This window comes from Rhineura floridana, chromosome 6 (genome assembly GCF_030035675.1).
Source record: "Rhineura floridana isolate rRhiFlo1 chromosome 6, rRhiFlo1.hap2, whole genome shotgun sequence".
NCBI lineage: Eukaryota > Metazoa > Chordata > Lepidosauria > Squamata > Rhineuridae > Rhineura > Rhineura floridana.
The window spans coordinates 150199214-150217794 of NC_084485.1; the positions used below are offsets into that span (position 1 = coordinate 150199214).

General features: G+C 45.7%; 1 long non-coding RNA gene across 3 annotated transcripts in view; it reads left to right on the forward strand.

The window, feature by feature from the left end:
• Nucleotides 1-16324, forward strand: part of LOC133388022 (uncharacterized) — a 38958-nt gene extending 22634 nt beyond the window's left edge. For all 3 annotated transcript variants that reach the window (XR_009763623.1, XR_009763624.1, XR_009763625.1), the window contains 5 exons: nt 1404-1558; nt 3517-3710; nt 5260-5387; nt 6923-7121; nt 11285-16324. This is a non-coding gene — a long non-coding RNA (uncharacterized LOC133388022). The remainder of the gene's footprint in view (nt 1-1403; nt 1559-3516; nt 3711-5259; nt 5388-6922; nt 7122-11284) is intronic.
• Nucleotides 16325-18581: the final 2257 nt, after the last annotated feature.

The window sequence follows — 18581 nt, forward strand, 5'->3', positions numbered from 1 at the left end:
ATTTTTGCTCCTCCCCTGCCGCTGAGGCTCAGTTTTCTTTTCTTGGTTAGCTTTGACATCAGCCTCAGCGAATAAATAAAAATGAAAAGTATAACAGACAGAATGTAAGCAACGTGCTCAGAATTAGTTAAACAAACCAAACAATGTTAGCTGGTGCGAACTAAAGGATACAGAACTCATGGCACTCCTTGACGCAGTCCCAACCCTTAATTATAGACTGGGTGGGCCTTGGAGACCTCATGTCATCCATGAAGAAACACCATTTACTGTAAGAACAATCTGTTCCTTCTCTCATGGATGACAGAGGTCTCCAAGTGGGACATAACAAAGCTTAAGACCTAGGGTGGGATAGACGAAGGCAGGACCTGTTGCAGGACCCTGCGCCCAAATGAAGGCTCGGCTGAGGCGTACAGGTCTATCTTGTAGTGCCTTGTGAACGTGGTAGGAGAGGACCAGGTGGCCGCTCTACAAATATCGGCTATTGGAGCATTTGTGGAAAATGCCGCCGATGTAGCCGCCGATCTGGTGGAATGTGCCGTGATGTGTAAAGGAGAGGTCAAATGAAGTGTTTCGTAGGCTAAGGATATACAAGCCTTAATCAATCATGCCAAAGTCGCCACAGACACCTTTTGTCCCAATGTGGCTGGATGGAAGGAAATGAACAAGGAGTCAGACCTCCTGAAGGGCCTAGTTCTATTTATATATATATTTTAGTGCCCTTCTGACATCAAGGGAGTGCCACGCCCTCTCTCGAGGGTGAGTAGGGTGAGGACAGAAAGAAGGTAGTATAATGTCCTGTTGAGAATGGAAAGGAGAGTTAACTTTGGGTATAAAGGTTGGGTTAGTACATAGAACAACCCTATCCTTATGGAAACAAACAAGTGCTTGTCGACAGAGAGTGCCTGCAACTCTGAAATTCTGTGTGCTGTTGTTATAGCAATTAGAAAAATTATTTTGAATGAAAGTATTCTTAATGATGAAGAACTTAGAGGCTCGAATGGTGGTTTTTGTAATGCAGAGAGCACTGTGTGCAAGTTCCACGTCGGAAAATGATGTTTGACTGGTGGACTAAGAGTTGTAGCTCCACGGAGAAACCTCTTCACGAGTTCGTGAGAGGCTAAGGAGGGAGCTCCCTGGACTTGTAAAACAGAAGATAAGGCTTATGCTTGTCTTTTCAACGTATTGGGACGTATGCCCATTTGAAGCCTGTCTTGCAGAAAGCGTAGCACGTCGGGTACCTCCGCTCTTTTTGGATTAATGTTCGACTTAGAGCACCATGTTGAGAACACCTTCCAGGTACCTTGGTAGCTACGAATGGTGGAAGGTCTCCTAGATGCCAGTATGGTACACACAACTGCTGGGGATATACCTGATGCTAACAATCTGCTGTGTTCAATTCCCAGGCGGTCAATTGAAGCCATTGTGGGTCTGGGTGGAGAAGAGGACCTTGATGGAGCAGATCAGGACATGATACAAGGCGCATGGGTGGCGTCTGAAACAGATGAATGATGTCTGAAAACCACGGACGTCTTGGCCAATATGATGCCACCAACACGACGTGAGCCTTTTCTGATCTTATCTTTTTTAATACTCTGGAGAGCAGTGGAGTTGGGGGGAATGCATAGAGTAGCCCGGTTGGCCATGTTGCCGCTAGAGCATCCTGTTGCTGTGCCCCATGGGTGAGGTAGCGGGAAAAGAAGCGATGAGTCTGGTGGTTCGACTCGGATGCAAACAGGTCTACTTTGAATTTGCCGAACCAGGATTGAAGAGAGAGAAAGACTGCTCGGTTGAGGGACCATTCCCAGGGAAACAACTGCTGGCGGCTCAGCCAATCTGCTGTCACATTCAGATGGCCCTGGATGTATTCCGACTTGATTGACGTGACATGGTGTTCCGCCCATGATAGCATTGTCACTGCTTCCACATGCAGGCTTCGCGACCGGGTCCCTCCTTGCTTGTTCAAATGACCCCGAGTCGTGGTATTGTCCGTGCGAATCAAGACGTCCGGTAACTTGATCTTGCTCGCAATGTGACGCAGGGCTAGGTGTGCCGCCCTGAGCTCCAACCAGTTGATGCTTTTCCTTGACTCTTGGAAGGACCAACGGCCCTGGACATACTGCCCCTGGTAATGAGCTCCCCATCCTGATAGACTTGCGTTGGTGTTGATGACGGATCGTGGAGGTTCCTGGAGAGGAACTCCCTTTGTGAGGTTGTGTAGATCCATCCACCATAGAAGAGATTGTCTGGTCTGCTGTGAGAGAAGAACATAACGGTGGGAACGTAGTGCAATTTCCTTCTGGAAACGGAGAAGCATCCATTGAAGTGGTCGTGAGTGTAGTCGAGCCCAGGGAGTAATGCCTATGGCCAAAGCCATCAGCCGAGCAGCTTCGCCAGTGTCGTGAGATTGACTGAACGGGACCGGGTCACCATGCAGGCCAACCCTGTGATCTTTTGAATTTGTTCCGAAGAGAGGGACATGGATTGATGCACTGTGTCCGAAAATGGTCCCAGATGTACTAGGGTCTGCGATGGGATGAGATGACTCTTCTGAGAATTGATTAAAAACCTGTGATCCTTCAGATGAGCCAAAGTGATCTGGACAACTTCTTGAGCTCGGGGAAGACAGCCGGCCCGGATTAAGAGATCGTCCAAGTAGGGATATATGTGTAGTCCCTGCAGTCGAAGGACGGCTATCAGAGTCACCATTACCTTGGTGAAGACTCATGGGGCAGAGGCTAGACCAAAGGGCAGGGCTTTGAATTGAAAGTGGTTGCCGTTGTAGTAAAAACGTAGCAGGCGTCTGTGTGCAGGGCAGATAGGTATATGCAGGTAAGCATCTTTCAGGTCTACCGATGCTAGAAAGTCGTGGGGCTGAAGTGCTTCTTTTATGGAGGATAGAGTCTCCATCCGGAATTTTCAATTGATCACAAATTGGTTCAGAAATTTGAGGTCGAGTACTGCGCGCCAGGACCCCTCCTTCTTGACCAAAAACAGGATAGAGTAAAGTCCTGAGAAGAACTCTCTGAAAGGAACCTCCTCTATGGCCGAAATGCTCAATAGGCGGCGAATTTCATTGGAAACTGCCTGTTGTTTTACCCCGGACTTGGAGACGGGAGAAGGAAGGAACCTGGCTGGCGGATACTCTCTCAATTCTATTTTGTACCCTTACATGACTATTCTTAATACCCACTTGTCCTGGGTAGATTGCTGCCACTGTTGGGAGAATTGGCCTAGCCTGCCCCCTACTGGCAACCCGGTGGGTGAGTCAGAAGCGCTGTTGGTTCTGACGCCCTTGGCGTGACTGAGTTGAAGGACCCTTGTAGGAGAATGGTTGCTGGCTTCTCTGTTGGAACCGTTGTCTGTTCCAGGAGGGACGGCCTGATCTAAAATCACGACTCCTGCCTCCGAATCTACTCCCACGAAAGGACTGGTAGGGCTGGGATGATTGAAAGGGACGCCTGAACGAACGGCGATCATCTTTTTTCTGAGATGGCATAATTCTCTTTTTGTCTCTAGACTCTATTAAGACGTCCTGTAATGCCGTGTCCCCAAATAATTTGGAACCCAATAAGGGCACAGATGCCAGATTACCCCTAGAGGGGGCATCTACATCCCAATGATTAAGCCAAAGGTGTCTGCGAGAAACCACTGCATCCGCTATAGCTCTACACGAAAATTGGGAAGCGTCCATAGTTGCATCCGCTATAAAGGTAAGTGATCTAGAAACTTTCAATAAAGATTTTCTCATTTGCACGGGATCTAGGGACATATCGTCCAAAAGATCCTCTACCCAAAGGAGTGCTGCTCTGGCAAACACTGAGGCCGAAACTGAAGCCCTTACCGAAAGGGCAGCCGCCTCATGAGTCTTTTTTAGGGGTACCTCTATCTTTCGCTCATTGGGATCTCTCATCTGAGCATCCCCATCCTGAGGGAGAAAAGCCCTGGACAGTAAAGCAGAGACTGGACCGTCCACTGCCGGGATTTGCAGCTGTTCCATGATCTCAGGTTCTAGAATATAAAATCTGTTAGCATAGTTAGTACCCTTCTTACATAGAAGTGGAGAGTCCCACTCCAACTTCATTACTGACTTAAAAGGAGCAGGGAAAGGAATGCACCTGGTGGACAGTCTTGGGACAGGCAGGACCAAAGCACTTTTAGATACTGGCTCCTGTTGCTGTTGCTGCTGTGTTAAGTTCAGGTCTAAAGCAGTCAACACTTTGTGAAACAGAGGAGGAAAATGGGCCTCCAGAAAAAGTCTAGCAGAGCCAAAGTCCTCCAGCTCGGATCCATCTCTCCATTCCCCATCCCCTTCATCCAAAACGTCATCTCCCCCATCATCAGAGTGACTTTCATTAACTATAAGTTCCCTCCGTCTGTCTTGCCCTTTAGCAGCAGAACGGGGACCAGGAGAGCGGGCTATGTCTGGCTCCTGTTGCTGTAACTGCCCCCTTAGGGAAGGGCGATTGATTGTATTGCCTTGCTGGGAAAAGGACCCTCGGGCTCCCTGTCCACCTTGCGTGGGTAAATCCCCTAGGATGGCCTCTCTAAGTTGACGCAGCACAGTGGGAGAGAAGAGGTCAGATAGTAATTGCTGCTGAATTATTGGGTAAGGCTCCTGGAGGGGCTCCCTAGCCGGGGCTTGGGAAGGTGCTTCACGCTGGGCTGACCTGGTGATCCCTTCGTCCTCAGAAGACAGCAAGTCCAGTTGCCTCGACATATTAGGAATGAGGCGGGGAGGATCGGGAGAATGGGGAGGGGCTGCATGAGAACGCTGTTTGCGTGCCCTTAATGTGGCCTGGATGCCTCCCTCAGCAGCAGCAGCAGCAGTCGAGATATCAAGCAGGACAGAAGTGCTCCGTTCAGTCATGACCGGTGCTAATGCAGAAGCGCCTTCCAAAATGGCGGACGCTGCTGTGTTCGGATCCAAAATGGTGGCCACAACCACCTCATCGCGCCTCAGCGCTATCTCCTCCTGCAGCCCTGCCGGGGGAATGAGCCCATCCCCATATCAACTTACCCCGCTGCCTAGCAGAGCCGGGTGCGAGGCTGGTGAGCTGCGCAAAAAGATTCCTGAAGAAGACCCTTCCTTTGGGTCATCCTCACCAGTAAGCAGCCATTGCTGAAAAGTGGAGGGAAAGCGCAGTGATCAGGAACTGACCGAAGCCGCAGCTGGGTATTTCCCGATTTTCTTAAGATGCTTCTTTCTGGAAACATATCTCTTTTCCTCCCCTGACTTGGATCTTTTTGCTTTTTCCATAGCTCAGATCGAGAGGAAAAAAAGGGGGGGAGTGAAACTGACAAGAGAATACTCTGACAGAAGCTGGGAAGATACAGAGGAGGTGAGGTGAAACTGACAGAAAGTGAGAAGCAGATCAGAAGACAAACAGGTTAGTCAAAGTAAACATACACAGTAAGGGAAGGAGAAAACGCTGGAAAGTTTTAGCTAGGAATAGACTAAATAAGGAGAGAATCCAAGAGGATGTGCTCCGGGCTGAGACAGGAAACTAAAACTGAGCCTCAGCAACAGGGGAGGAGCAAAAATTCGCTGAAGCATTTCCTGTCTCTGGGCTGTAGCAGGAGCTATATTACCCACTTGGAGACCTCTGTCATCCATGAGAGAACTATCATTTCTGAGCAATGTGTTATCTAGCCATTAAGTTATTTTATTATTGCAGCTGTGATAGCAGCTATTATTCGTTACCTGCACAGGGGGGTTGGAGCAAGTTTTGGAATCTATTTGTGGCACTATCCTGAATAGTAAGTGTATTACTCGTAACAAGCAACAATAAGAGTCACGTGATGACACATTGAACATTTAACAGACATTATAAATTTTATAATATTTATTGATAAATCACCTAGTATTTAAAGGAAAGGATTGAATTTAGAAGTTAAAGGTTGTAATTCTATTTTCACATTCACTTCAGGAGTAAGCCCCATTAAACTCAGTGGAACTTACTTCTGAGTAAACATGGCTAGGACTGGACTGGACTGTGAGCAGACACAGAGGCAAACTCCCCTCCCTTTCTCTGCCCCCCCACTGTTTATTTTAAGGGGCTGGAATCCTAATGCTTCTTACCTGGAGTAAGTCCCACCAAACTGAATGGAATTTACTTTAGAGTAGGCATGGGGTTAGGATTGTACTTTAACAATGTAAACAGTCCTTGCCTAGCTCTTGCTTCTCTGGCAGAACACTTGCTTTTTTTTAGGCAATCCTAACTCCACTTACCTGTGAGTAAACCCCATTGAACTAAGTGAGACTTACTTCTGAGTAGACATTTTTAGAATTACAGTGCGAGCCCTCAGAATCTCTCCCCTTCTCTCTCTTCGCTAACTTTCTGATTGCTCCTTCCTTCTGCCCTTCTCTCAAGACAGCAGTTTCCACTTGTCTGAGCCCACAAGAGGCTTAAACTCCATTTAAGTTTGTAAACCCAGCTCTAGCTTCCTGACAAGCCTCTCACATTTTTAGTCACTCCATTTACCTGGGAGTAAGCCCCACTGAACTCAGTGGGATTTACTTCTGAGTAGACAATTTTTCCTCCTTTCTTCCCTTGAAGCTCATTGCTCACACAGAAGCTCCGCTCCACTTACCTGGGAGTAAGCCCCACTGAACTCAGTGGGATTTACTTCTGAGTAGACCTTTTTAAAATTCAAATGTGAATCCTGCAAAGCTCTCTCCTCTCCATTCTTTCCCTCTGTCCTTTCCACAAACTCACTCACTGCCAGCACACAGAAGCACTGCACTCAATGGGACTTGCTTCTGAGTAGACCTTTTAAAAATTGCAGTGAGTCCTTCCAAGCTCTCTCCCCCCCCCCCGTTTTCTGCCTCTTTCCTTCCCTCAAGCTCATTCGTTGCTTCAGGCTGGTCTCCCTTCCCTTCCCTTGCCTCCATTTTAGCTTTACTCTTGTTTCCCGCTCCCAGCAACTGACGTTTCCTTCAGCCCACTTCTGATTGGCTGCTGCTGCTGCTGCTAGAAGGAAGGCTCAGGCTGTGTCCCCCCCCCAGAAAAACTGAAACTGACAAGAGAATACTCTGACAGAAGTGGGGAAGATACAGAGGACAGGAGGTGAAACTGACAGAAAGAAAAAACTGCCAGAAGTGGATGGGAAGACAAACAGAGGTAAGTCAAGGTAAACATACACAGTAAGGGAAGGAGAAAACGCTGGAAAGTTTTAGCTAAAGAAGGAGAAAATCCAAAAGGATGTGCTCCGGGCTGAGACAGGAAACTAAAACTGAACCTCAGTGGCAGGGGAGGAGCAAAAACTCGCTGAAGTGTTTCCTGTCTCTGGGCTATATTACCCACCTGGAGACCTCTGTCACCCATGAGAGAAAAACTGATTGCTCACCATCAGCTCCACCACGGGGACAGCATGCAGGGAGAATCACCACATGAGCAGAAGACGGCTTTTTCAGGGTACCTGTACATGTGGTGATTTTTGAAGTCACCACGTGTAGACACATTTTTTCAAGAGCAGCTGTATGCAGGTACAGGGGGCTTCTACCTGGGCACAGAGTAACGTGTGAATACCCCTAAGATCTCAGACCTATCAGAATTATAATACGCAACATAATGCTTTCACCTTAGACTTCATAGGTGTGAGAAGTCCAGTGTGCTGTCAATTTTAATTGAATTTTTAAAAAATCTAAGATGTCTGGGAAGTAGGGCTATAAGGTGTTAATTTATAGGTTAGTTATGTGTCTTAAATGTGTAGCAGTTCTTTGCTTTGCACGTGAATATTCATAAAATTGGGTTTAATACTTACCTGCTCATTGGAGTTCTAAGTCATGATGACATAACTCTCTGCTGAGACTGAGAAATTCCTCTTCAAGCCACACCTTTCCATCAGGAATACGAATCTTGGCTTCTGATGGATTGAACCCTAACAAAGGAAAGTACCCATATTTAGCTGACTTTGCCTTAAAACAATCTGTTAACTTAAAGGCAATCAATGCATTGTGTGGACAAAATTAATCTGTCTTAAGCACTACCAAAAATAAAGAAAGGAACAGTTTGTTCTTACCGTAAACAGTATTTCTTCATGGATGACAAGAGGTCTTCAAATGGGTAGTGCAGCTCCCCCTACATCTCAGAGACAGGAAATGCTTCAGCAAATACTTAAGAACATAAGAACATAAGAAGAGCCTGCTGGATCAGGCCAGTGGCCCATCTAGTCCAGCATCCTGTTCTCACAGTGGCCAACCAGGTGCCTGGGGGAAGCCCGCAAGCAGGACCCGAGTGCAAGAACACTCTCCCCTCCTGAGGCTTCCGGCAACTGGTTTTCAGAAGCATGCTGCCTCTGACTAGGGTGGCAGAGCACAGCCATCATGGCTAGTAGCCATTGATAGCCCTGTCCTCCATGAATTTGTCTAATCTTCTTTTAAAGCCGTCCAAGCTGGTGGCCATTACTGCATCTTGTGGGAGCAAATTCCATAGTTTAACTATCCGCTGAGTAAAGAAGTACTTCCTTTTGTCTGTCCTGAATCTTTCAACATTCAGCTTCTTTGAATGTCCACGAGCTCCTCTTGTTAAGGCTCAGTTTCATTTCTTGGAAAAGCTTTAGAGATCGGCCTCAACAGAAAACTCAAGGATCAAACATAGTACATGAAAAAGAGAATACTCATCCCTACAACAAAATGTGTTAGGAATAAGGTCAACTGACCATCGACAAATAGAGTAGAAAGGAGTCATGGCACTCCGATTCAGTCCAGCCACCGGAAAATCAATCAATACAGACTCACAAATACTGAAGGGTGGGCCTTGGAGACCTCTTGTCATCCATGAAGAAACACTGTTTACGGTAAGAACAAACTGTTCCTTCTCTCATGGATGACAGAGGTCTCCAAGTGGGCCGTACTAAAGCTGCAGACCTAGGGTGGGACAATGGTAGGGCCAGAGGAGGATAAGACCTGTTGCAGAACTCTGGCCAAATGACGCCTCCACCAAGGTGTATAGATCAATTTTGTAGTGCCTTGTGAAGGTACTGGGAGTGGCCATGTCACTGCTTTACAGATATCTAGTATCGGAGCACGTGTGGAAGAACTGCTGATGTAGCAGCGGACCTAGTGGACTGCTGTAATGTGCAGTGGTGATTGCAAGTGTAGGGACTCATATGCTAAAGAAATGCAAGGTCTGATCCAACGAGTTAGGGCTGAACTTGATACTTTCCCCCCCCCCATAGTGGGCAGGATGGAAGGACACGAATAGGGACTCGGATCGCCTAAACAGTTTGGTTCTATTAATATACACCTTCAGTGACATCTAATCTCTAATGAATGCCATGCCTTCTCTTTGGTGTGGGAATGGTTAGGATAGAAAGAAGGAAGAATTATTTCCTGTTGCCTGTGGAAGGCCGTGTTTACTTTGGTGACAAAGGCTGGGATAGTGCGTAGCACTACCCTGTCTTTTTTGGAAATTACGTGTTTTTCAACAGATAGAGCGTGCAGCTCAGACACCTTATGTGCTGTCATAATAACCACGAGAAGAACTGTTTTGAAGGAAAGAATTCTTACAGGGACTGACCTCAAATTTCAAGGAGGTTAACATCAGCAGCATCATAACAACATTTGAGGACCAGATCTAACCTACGTCTCCTGCTTTCCTGTGTTGTGGAAAGAAACATGAGGTAATAAGTCCCTGGTAACTCTTATGCCAGAGAGACGTATGGAGACTCAGGCAAGCAAATGTCTTACGTGCGGCCAAGGTAAACTTACGAGAGCCCCTTGCACAACTAATAAATGCCTAGACTTCTCCACAGGATGAGCTGGATTGGAATGAATGAATTGGGGCAAAGGGACCACAAAACATCATGGTTGTATTCAGTAGAGATGCCATGATGGAGTAAACTCCAACTTATCGTTTCCAGCAAACATGGCCGATGGGTCAAGGTGCATTACCTCATACAGTCATCTAGTAGAACTGAAATTCGTATTTGAAGAGGAAACCAGTTGCAAGATTAAATAACCTGATTAATTTCAAAATGCAAGAAAAATCTCAGAGACTATTGTCCCCATAAACCCATCAGAATTCCTTAAGGATATTTTGTTTTGTTTCATAAATTTACCATTGTCTTAAGGCCACCCTGTGGTTACACAGAGAGATAGCCCACAGCTTGGGTAGCCTTACTGTTGTCTTATAGCTACCCTGTAGTTTATGCAGGGAGGAAGCCAGTAGCTTGTATGGGTCCAATAGGCAAATATGTGGAAGACAAGGCCAGCAGTGGTCACTGACTGCCCTGACTGCCTAAACAGGGACATACTTTGAACCTCTAGCCACCTGAAGTGTTTAGAGTGCTGGACTAGGACCAGGACACCTGAGTTCAAATTTCCACCCAGCCATTAACCTCATTGGGTGACCTTGGGCCAGTCACTATATCTCAGCTTAACCTACTGCACAGGGTTGTTGTGAGGATAAAATAGAGGTCGGGGGAGGAACTATGTATGCCACTTTAGAGGGAAGACAGAATATAAATGTGTTAGTAAATTTAAAAATTTGGCTTGCATAGGTAAGCAAAAAATGGTCACTAGGTCTTCCTTCCTTTAAAAGAGGCAAGCACCTGCAGCCAAGAAAGCTGTTGACATCTTTCCTGTAGCAAAGGCAGACAGGGAACATTCTGGTTTCAGCTGATGCTTGATAGAGAGGCTTGGAGCCCAACCAGCTCACTCAGCCTTCTTGCAGGAAAAAGAGGCAGAAAGTATACCAGCTTCAGTGGCAGCAGTCAAGGCAGTCCCTGCCACTCTTTTGTGCAGGAAAAGCAGTTTGGCCCTACACGACTAAGATGCTCTGCCAGCTGCCAAATCACCCCCAGCCTTCCTCCCAACTTTGGAATTGGGGAGGAGGCAGGGATTGCTGCACAGCTGCAGATAATCCCTGACCACCTTCATAGTTTCAGAGTAGGGAAGGACTTGTTGCTCATATCGCTCACTAGACAGCAGTGGCACTCTTCCCATGGTGAGTGTAAACATGAATGTCAAAAGGAGGGTTCCCATTTATCTCCCTTCTCCTTGCAATTGCTTTCAGGACCCTAGTGTGTTTCCTCTAAAAGGGAAATATTTTAAAGGCATTTTATTATGAAGAACTTGAACTCTCATGCATTCTGTAGTTTAATTTCAAGATGAAGACTCATTACAACAAATTCAACAAAAATAAGAATCATTTGGCAATCGGATACTTGCACAGGGATAGCAGTTTTCCATGAAAAAAAGTTTATTATATCTTTTCTTCCGTATATGCTGTATGATAATTAATGTGGCTTTTTACTTCTCACCTTTATTTTTCATGTTTAGGGACGCTCCATGGTCCCCGTCGTATAAAACCTCTTGCCAACCGCAGAAGGCTAGATGTTTAAAGCGTAAACAAGCAGGAAATGAGTCAGAAAAAATGCATCATAGAACTTATGAAAAAGGTGAACCAGTTTTTCACAGCAGATATTTCAAAAGCACATCTTCTGCAGATGAAACTGTAATTAGATATTTGAATGCCCAAGCAGCAATTGATGCCTTATGAAGTTCACAGGTTTTCTTTAAAGCTGTATCAGAGGAGGAAAAGACTGAGGAATCCAGAGAGGATGAATATGCTAAAACTTCTCAGAGTACCACAGCCCAGGATGATGAACTCAAAGAATTACAATTGGGAGAATCTTCAGCTTCTTCTGCCAGTACCTCCAGTGCCCACAGGCTATATATTTTAAAGCAGCATCAGCGTGATGCCAAACTGGAAAAACTGAAGGAACGACTTAGAAAGCGGTGAGGGCTTCCAGAAGAATTGCGTAGCAGAGGGAATCATCTGGAATATGGTGATGACCCGATACCTGAGACTCCAAAAGTCAGAAAAGTAGCAACTGCACCTCCTGCACCCTCGTATAAAGGTACATAGTTTCTGAATTGAATCTGTGCGAGGAGAGAGAATTTATTTGGCTTGTGAAGCAAAGATTGTGGTTTCTATTGTAACACCCTACCTAAGAAAGAAACATATTAAAAACAAAGGATTATGACTTCCCACCTTCCAAACTTTACTTGCAATTTCCATCCATGAAGGTGATTTTTTTTCGGATGCATTGTCCATGAGTCAAATTCACAAGCCTTGGATTGTGCCAGGCTCTCTGTAGAGGTTATTTGCTTTTAGTTATTTTAGATTATTTGACATTGTTTTAACTATCATAGCTGCAAACTATTTTGATAGCACAGTATTTTATCTGAGGGACTTTTCTGATATGACTTACGCAAAATTACTGATTGCACATGCACAGCAACCACACAATAGTGTTTGCATTTTCGTAGTTCTGTAGGCATCAGTCAATGATGTATATAAGTTATTCTGAAGTTTATGCTGAACTTCCCCCCCTTGCACTTCTTTTTTGCTGTAATGTCTCTTCCTTATCTGATACCTCATAATTCTACACAGAAAGTTCTCATTTCACCTGTTTTTATGTAGCATAAATTTGGAATTGGGGTTCTCTCATGGATGACAGAGGTCTCCAAGTAGGTAGTGCAGCTCCCTCTACAGCTCAGAGACAAGAAATGCTTCAGCAAATACTTTTGCTCCTCCCCTCTTGTTAAGGCTCAGTTTTAGTTTCCTGTCTCAGCTCGGAGCACATCCTATTGAGTTGTCTTCCTCTGAAGGATAATAGTTTCTTCTCCCTTGCTGTGTTTTATCTCTTTATTTGTTTCTTACGCTTCTTTCCCGTTTGTTGTTCTTACTTAAAAAAGATAAAATCTGTCACATTCTTCATCTCCTTCCCTCTGTCAGTTTTCTTCGCCTTCTGTCAGCTGTCTTTCTTGTTCTTCTCCCTGCAAGACATGTACAAAACGAAAGGTCAGGCAGCAAGAAGAAATATTCTAAAAGCCTGGGGAGCAATCGGCAGTGGCCGCAGTCAGTTCCCGCCTGCTCTGACTTCCCGCCAATTTTCAGCAAGGGCTGCTTATTGGCGGTGATGACCCGCTTGAAGGGATGCCTTCACGGCTTAGCTTCGCAGCCCCCATAAGCCTACACACAATTACCAAGGCCTCAGCATCCAGCTGCAGGCAGTTTTCAACAAAAAGGCATTTTAAGAGTTCTGGGCAGCACTCGGCGGTAGCCAGTACCCAGCTGCAGGCAGCCTTCAAAGAAAAGGCATTTTAAGAAATTTGGGCAGTAGTCGGTGGTAGCCGCAGTCAGTACCCAGCTGCGGGCAGCCTTCAAAGAAAAGGCATTTTAAGAGCTTTGGGCAGCACTCAGTGGTAGCTGCAGGCAGCACCCAGCCACTACAGATTCATGCCATTATGCGGCAGGCACCAAAACTGGATGCTGATGATCCCGCTGAGGGGATTTCATCAAGGGGCTCTGCGCTGTCCCCAGTAGGTAAGTCCATGGAGGTGTCATTAAGATCTCTGGGGTTCAGGGAAGCAACAGTGCCTGCCACTGCAGAAAGGAGTGGAGCAGCGGCACTGTGTGTTTGGAGCAGCCTGCCATTTCTGAGGCAGCACCTGCTCATTTATGTGCTCATTTATGTGCTCATTTATGAGCACAACAGAGGCGCCCGCCATTTGGAGCACAGTGGAGCTGCTACACCTGACGAATTGCATTTTTCAGACCTCCCATATTTAATGCCAAGTGTGTATTGGGAGCAAGAACCCCATCCTCTGTTGAGGAGGTGGTAGTAATGGGGTATGGCCAAAAGCCACACTTCGGTTGTAGAACAACAGCCTGTTCGCAGAACAGCAAAGTGCAACGGGTTAACACCCCCCCCATCCAGCAACAGCTCTTGCTGCCCAACCTTTTTTCACCTGAGGTGTGAAATTTGCTCCTGGCGGCTTTAGAGCTCAAACTGCTCTCTACTGTGTGCAATGATTTTGGCCTTGCTATTTTTGCCCTTGGCTGCGTTTAGAGGTCTAACTGGTCCCCTCTGCTGTATGTAGTTATTTGGCTTTGCTCATCCACCGCACTCCTCTCCCAGTGTGTGTGTTGATTAATCAGGAATTTATCCATATAATATCTGGTACCGCTTCCTTTCACTGTATGAGTGTAACCATGGCTGAGCCATCCTGGGCTGTTTTTACAGATATCTTTATTGAGGCACAGCGCAGTGATACACAGCTGCAGCCATCTCAGTGGCCAGCTGTTCTCATACATTTCATGGCCCGTATCAGCAGGAATTCCACCAGGAAAAATGTTGACGTGCAATTTGGGCTTCGCCTTGTGTGTCCAGTACGTGGTCACCTCAGGCCCTCAGGTAAGCAAGGCAGCCAATACCTTCCAGGTATTCCTCCTCAAAAATTGCACCAGAGCAGCAACGTTTAGTGTGGACGTTGCTTGTGGTGAGAGAAATGGGCAGCTCTTTATCACTCTCTACTGCATTTTGGGCCCTAGCCTGTCCAGTGACTGTGAAAGGGCTTAGCTTTCCACTCAGAACCCTGAGGATATGGCCTAGCTTTGCTATGCATAATCCTTGGGCAGAGATATGGTGTAGGCCTCTCCTGAAGAGGTTTCCCGCCATTTTTATGGTCCTAATCTGTCCAGTGACTAGAAAGGGCCTAACTTTATTGTTAGGAGCTCTTGGACAGATATGACATAGCCCTTAGCTGAGGATTTTCCTGCCATTTTTATGGTACCTGAGGAGGTTCCCACCATTTTATGGTCCTACTCTGCCCAGTGATGGCAGAAAGGGCCTAGCTTTCCATTCAGAGCCCTTGGACAGGAATATGGCATAGTCCTTTGGTTTTCCCGCCTTTTTTATGGTACCTCTGTTGGCACTTGATCCTGGTGTCTCTAGTGACTGTGGAAAGGGCCTAGCTTTCCATTCAGAACTGTTGGGCAGAGATATGTCATAGTCGCCAACTGAAAAGCTTTCCCGCCCTTCTTTACGAGAGGTGCTGGAACAGCAGGTTCAATATTTCTAAGAGACCTGATTCCCTTTTTCCCTAGGCCTGAACACCAGCAGGCTGTTCCCAGGGCAACAGTAGAATAATGTCATGACTCCTCTAGGGGGGCTCATTGTACTGAAGGCATATGGATTACCTCATGAGTCTCAGCTCAAAGCTCCAGTTCTCTCAAGGCCTGAATGGCAGCAGGCCATCTCTAAAGGCAACAGCAACCTGGTGGCTCCTCTAGGGGACCTCGGTGTAAGGAGGGCATATGTTATGTTGTTATGTTTCCTTTTATTGTTCATAGCCATTGGCCGTCACAAAGAGATATTAATACAAGAATTTCAAGAGAGGACAGTTGATACAGAGAATATATATAAGCATTTCGAGGTTAAAAATTACAAAAATTCAACGGAAATAGAAGATTATATAAAATTATTTCAATTAAAATTATCGGACCAAACAAAAAGTGCTAAAATCAGGATAAAATTGGGGCTTCTACTAAATGTTTTTGATATCTAGTTCTTATTTTCCGTGCCGCTAGGGCGAATTTTGCCACTTGGGTGGTTATAAATATGTCATTGCCCACAAGTAAATTGCATATTTGTTCCAAGGGAGGTCTATTTTACAGGAGGTGGGGAATAGCCGAGAAAAGTTTCTGCCTTGGAGATTTATATAAGGGACAGCCTAGTAAATAATGAACCATATCTTCAACCGCATCATTTTGGCAGATACAGAGCCTTTGATGGACTGGAACATTTGCATACCTCCCCTCCCTGAAAGCCAAGGGCATGGACTGCAAACGTAAGGCGGTAAAGGATTTTCTCAAAGATGGAACTGTAAGGAAAGAAAAGTATTTCTCCAGGCCGAAGGTAGTTTTATACAGGGGGAACCAGGTAGAGAAAGATGATTGGGTAGCTGCGTGGAAGTCCCATCTTTTAGAGTAGAAAAAGATTCTTTCTTTGAGGAGCTGTTTCGCATTAGGAGAGGGGTGAGAAGGTAGAATTTCTGTGTTAATCCCATAAGCGGCCAGAATAGGTATAACTAAATTTATCCAGCAACCAAGTGATGGGGTCTGCAATTATTCTAAAAGGCATTTCTTTGGGAGACAGGAGGCACTCATACACACCAGCCTCAGCCAGTAGGTGGCAAGTGCAGCGTGAACAGAGGATTGTATAGAGTAAAGCCCTGTTTCTGTTCTCAAAAGGTATGCAGGTGTAGCATGCGGGACAACAAGAAGAGATCTCAAAAAAATATTCTGTGTTATCTCCAGAGTGGAGATATTTGTGTACCCCCAAATTTCAGCACCATAGAGGAGTTGTGGAACTACCTTTCGCCGAAACACCTCAACAGCAGGCGTAACCAGACCTCCCCCTTTGAACTTTGAAAAACGCAACAGCGATTGAACGGAATAGGAAGCTTTCAATTTGGCTGTAGCAAGATGAAGTTTCCATGCAAGTTGGGCATTAAATCCCAATCCCAAGTATTTGAAGCTACATTGTTGTTCAATAAATTTGTCATTTAACTTCCACGCGTGAACTTTATTTTTCTTCCCCAAAACTACCACTTTCGTTTTGGCATAATTGATTGGTAAGTGCTCCTTAGCACAAAACTTACTTAAACTTCTTAGTAACTTCCGCATCCCAACTGCAGTCAAACAAAGGACAAGGCCCAGGGGTGAAAGGCAGTCCTATTTCTAGGTTACTGTTCACATGCCACTTATTGCTGACCAGGCTAAATGAAAATCTAAAAATAGAGTCAATAGGGAATATTAAGGGAATATTAAAGCATAATTCATTTGTGTCTCATCTCCAGTGCAAGCCCTGCTGAAACTGATTACAATCATGCCTGTTCTTGTGGAATTTCCAGTGTTTCAGCAGGAACATGCACAGGAGACATTTCCAGTAAATTGTGCCCTTAGACTACCAACGGGTTTTAAGGAAGGACATATTAGAAAGGAGACAAGGGAACATCTGGGAAAGAATGATGTGAATGGGCAAACACAAACTTCAAGTCTGCAGCTAATGCTGCCTGTGCAAAGCAGAAATGTGTGGCGGAAATCATGTTAGTAGGCCCAGGGTACCTTAATGCAAGTGACGATTTCTGAGAGAGAGGAACGGCACATGACTGAGTGGAATGTTGATGCAGGACTGATCCTATCATTCAACAGGGTAGACACTATGAGGTTTTACTAGTCTCATGTTCGACTTGTGTAATGGACAGACAGAATCCTGAATTACAACAGGGAACGTCCACAGACTCACAGTTAGGGATGCCAGGTCGGAACCATTCAAAAACCTGAGAAAATGGGGGTGGGCCCTAGTGACATCATGGGGCGGGCCCTAGTGTCGTCATGGGGTGGGCCCTAGTGACATCACGGGGCGGGTCCTAGTGACGTCATTAAACATGATACATTGTATAAACCACAGTTGCTTGGAGCATACCATTCAAAAAAAAATTCTCTGGAGATTAAAATAGAAATCTTACCTAAAATAGGGTGTTCCTAGGTCCATCTGAAGTGACAAGGTCATTCTTTCTCACAAGCTTAGGGTGATGCAAAATGGAAATGGACTGCCTTCAAGTTGATCCCAGATAGGGTCTTCATGGTAAGCAGTATTCAGACAGAGGTGGTTTACTATTGCCTTCCTCTGAGTCTGAGAGGCAGTGACTGGCCCAAGGTCACCCAGTGAGCTTCATGGCTGTGTGGAGATTCAAACCCTGGTCTGCCAGGTCACAGTTCAACACCTTTAGGGAACATTTAATCTAGCTTACTTCCTTCTGGCAAGAAGGGTTTACGTGCCCTCAGGCCAGGCCATTATTGGAAGAAAGGAGCTTAGTGTTGCAGAGATGTTAGATGGGAGCACAGATGGATGCCCCTGAAGGCAGCAACTGTAAACATGCTTATTAAGGAACTAAGCCCCATAGAACTCAATAGGACTTACTTCTGAGTAGATATGGTTGCAGTCATGTTAAACAAATTAAACCAGAACTATCACTAGAAGCTAAAATGATGAAACTGAGGTTATCATACTTTGGGCACGTAATGAGAAGACATGATTCACTAGAAAAGACAGTAATGCTGGGAAAAACAGAAGGGAGTAGAAAAAGAGGAAGGCCAAACAAGAGATGGATTGATTCCATAAAGGAAGCCACAGACCTGAACTTACAAGACCTGAACAGGGTGGTTCATGACAGATGCTCTTGGAGGTCGCTGATTCATAGGGTTGCCGTAAGTCGTAATTGACTCGAAGGCACATAACAAAAACATAGAAGGTAAAATTCATTGCCTCTGGCCAGTGGCCACATTCACTACTGGGACATGGCTCTCAGAAGACTGCCCAGAAAGGAATGCAGCCCTTGGGCTCAGATTGGCTCTACGGTGAGGATGGGGGAACCTGTGTTCCTCCAGATGTTGCTGGACCCCAAACTCCCATCGCCCTCAATTATCTGTAGGCCTGATGAGAGTTGTGAGCTGACTGTAGTTATTACAGAACTGATGCACAGCCAAGCACATTTACAACCTGGCAAAGGAGATACAGTGATGAAAGCCGTGTCTGGAGGTGTGGTGGTTTTTTTTTGTCTCTGTGTGCAAATTTACATCACGATGCAGCCACACAACCCTCTCGGGAGGTTTAATAGCTAAGAATGCAAAATAGGCTGCAAAATAGAACATTTTAGCACCTGTCTGCACACTAACAACAAAAAAAATAAGGCAGTATTCCTCAACATGTTCCTCACAGGC